The sequence below is a fragment of the Myotis brandtii genome, unplaced genomic scaffold (genome assembly GCF_000412655.1).
Source record: "Myotis brandtii unplaced genomic scaffold, ASM41265v1 scaffold1020, whole genome shotgun sequence".
In the NCBI taxonomy this organism is placed as follows: Eukaryota; Metazoa; Chordata; class Mammalia; order Chiroptera; family Vespertilionidae; genus Myotis; species Myotis brandtii.
Window position 1 is genome coordinate 743,097 of NW_005353406.1, and position 3,394 is coordinate 746,490.

Here is a 3,394-nt window from a genome sequence, read left to right on the forward strand (position 1 = left end):
TAACAAAGAAACAGAATTTCCGAAGGATGAGGCCCAGAAATCAGGATTTTAAAAAAATTCCCAGGTGATTCTAATGTGCAGCCAAGGTTGAGAACCACTGCTCTAACCCACAGCACACAGCACACAGCGTGCTGACTGTATTTACCGGCTGAGCGCTGCCCCGCCCCAACGAGGAGTCACTGTCCACGAGGCCGGACGGGCTCCATCAGCTGGGACCACCCGGAGCTCCCAGAAGGAGCCGCCCACATGGAAAGGGCAGGCACTTCCTGCTTCCCCACTGCAGCTCTGCTCTCAGCTTCCCCTCGTCTCCTCTATCTGACGCTCTCACCTCCTCTTCTAAACATGAGTCACAGAATGAAATGAATGACTGAATCGTGCTGGCCTAAGTCACAGAAATGCATCGTGACTGTGTGAAAATGAGACTCCTTGGTCACAGCCTCCGCTCTGAGTCCGCTCCCATCCTAAAACCATAAGCCGCTGGACACATAAAGCAGGGCTTTGCCGCGCGGGCTCTGCTGCAGGCGGCCCTGCAGAATGAGGGCGGGAAGGAGACCGGCTCTCCCCACAGCCCTGCCCAGGAGGCAGGAGGGCCGTGCACCAGGCACGCGAGCCTCAGGCCCTCACCCTCTCCAACAACCTGACCACCACCGGCCTTGAGGTGCCGCATCCCAGGAACAGTGCTCTCCGCCTGCCAATGGCCAGCGCCGCCCCTGAGGAACAGCTGTCCAAGGCCAGCCCCGCCCTGGCCGGTTTGGCTCAACTGAAGGGTCCTGCGTTCGATTCCCGGTCAAGGGCACGTACCCCTCTCTCTCTGCCCCCACCACCTCCTCCCTCCCTCCCAGTCTCTCTGGAAATCAATGGGGGGGGGGGGCGTGCTCAGGTGAGGATTTTAAAAAACAGGCCAGGCCTCCCACCTCTGGGCAGGGCCCCTGGCGAGGCCTGGGCAGAGCACCGAGGCCATTTAATTTGCCTAAGACCACAGGCCCCTCTTTTCAGGTGCAAACGGGAAGCATGAGACACTACCGGGAAGGTGCTCCATGAAGCCAGGAGCACCCATGTTTTCCTAAAACAAGGATGAATGAGCCCCAGGGAGGCCGAGGCCGATGTCGCTGCTGCAAGTCCCTGGTTGGACAAGCGGAGAGGAAACAGCTTCGTGGGCCAGTGCGCCTGAGAACGCGCACAGGTGCTGCGTGCAGAGAGCACTCGCTCCCACGTGGGAAGAAGTTTATTTCCAAACGAAAAACATCAGCGGCGCAGCATCCTAGCAGAAGCGAAGTTGGGCCCGGCCAGCGTGGCTCAGTGGTTGAGCGTCAACCTATGAACCAGGAGGTCACGATTTGGTTCCCGGTCAGGGCACATGCCGGGGCTGTGGGCTCCATCCCCAGTAGAGGGTGTGCAGGAGGCAGCCGATCAGTGATTCTCATCATTGATGTTTCTATCTCTCTGTCCCTCTCCCTTCCTCTCTGAAACCAGAAAAAATAAAAATTTTTTAAAAAAAGAAAGAAGCGAAGTTGGTATGTAAGTGGCAACCAATGGCTGGTCTGCGTAGAGTGCCTTTCCTCCTACCCGGACAAAGGCCATTACAGAGACCAGCTGAAACCCAGCTCTCCTGGCAGGGAGGAAGGGGGAGGGGCAGAGGCAGGGGAGAGGGGCAGCTCTCACTCACACCTTTACATCTTTCCGATCGATCAGGAGTTTTCCCAAGGCAGCATACATTTCCTAATTATTTAAAAACATGAACAGAGACCATAACAGGAGACAGGAACCATAAGAGGAAAAAAACTGATACACTGGACTTCATCAAATTTTAAAAGTACTGGGTGAGAGAAAGCAAAAAGAAATAAAAAAAGATGGGACGAGCTTTGACTAAATGAATAAAGCCTCTAATTTCCTTAAAGAAAATTTAAAAGGCACAGTCAAAAAAAATTAGTTAAGCCACAGATTGGGAAAGATATTTGCAACCTATGTATCTGACAAAGACTTGAACCCAAATATTAAAAAATCCCTACACTCGCCCTGGCCAGTGCTCAGTGGTTAGAGCATCGGCCAGTGGACCGAAGGGTCTGCGGTTCGATTCCCAGTCAAGGGCACATTCATTGGATGCAAGTTCCCCAGGCCTGGTAGGGGCATGTGTGGGAGGCAACCAATTAATATGTCTCTCACGCTGATATATTTCTCTCTCTCCCTCCCTCCCTTACACTCTAGAAATCAATTGGAAAAAATATCCTCGTGAAGATTTTTTTAAAAATCCTACATTCAACAATAAAAAGACAAAGAACCCAATTTGTTAAATGGGCAAAACCCTTAGAACAGACACTGCACAAAAGCAGGTGCCCAAAGGCCAGCAGGCAGGGAGGAAGCGCCCATCGCCACTGGCCAGGGGAACCCTCACTGACCCGTGAGGAGATGCACTCTCAGGCCGAGCCTGCGGAGCTGGAGGCAGAGGAGGAGCGGGCGGAGCCACAGGAACCGCGCTCAGTGCTGGCGGAGGAAAAGGCCCAGTGCTCTGCGAACCCGGCAGGCAGGTTCCTGAAACGTCAGCCATGCAGCGAGCCTGCGCGCCCCCCTCCGAGGACGCGCCAGTCCTGACAGAACGCCCCCAGAAGAAGATGGCTACTGAGGCAGGGCCACAGGCAGCCCCTCGGGAACGAGAGGAAAGGACTGCAGGGACACATGCAACAACAGGGATGACTTTCAAGGGCTGTGCTGGCGACAGAAGCTAGATGTACGCACGCGCACACACACACACACGCACACGCACACACATGCACACACTCACACACACACACTGCATAACATCACACACCTGACATCTAGAACAGGTAGAACCAACCTGTGGTCATAGAAACAGAGCAGTGTTGCTGTGGGGGAATGACTGACGTCTGGCAAGGGGCGTAAGGGGACTTTCTGGGCTCTATTTTTTGTTGTTGTTAATCCTCACCTGAGGATATATTTTTCCATTAATTTTTAGAGAGTGGAAAGGAAGGGGAGAGACAGAGAGAAACATCGATGTGAGAGAGACATATTGATTGATTGCCTCCCACACACGTCTGGACTCTATTTTTTTTTTAACCTGTTTATAAAGTAAACTCGGGTGTATTGTCACTGCAGTAAAGACGACCGCCTCAGCTTTGCGCAGTGGCAGTATCGTAGCCAATGAGGTTTATCCGAGGCACGATTGTTGCTAATTTAAAAAAAAAAAAAAAAGACTACCGCCCCACAATTTTTTAAATATATTTTTATTGATTTCAGAGAGGAAGGGAGAGGGAGATAGAAACATCAATGATGAGAGAGAATCATTGATTGGCTGCCTCCTGCGCGCCCCCTACTGGGGTTGAGCCTGCAACCCAGGCATGGGGCCTTGACTAGAATCGAACCCGGGACCCTTCAGTTC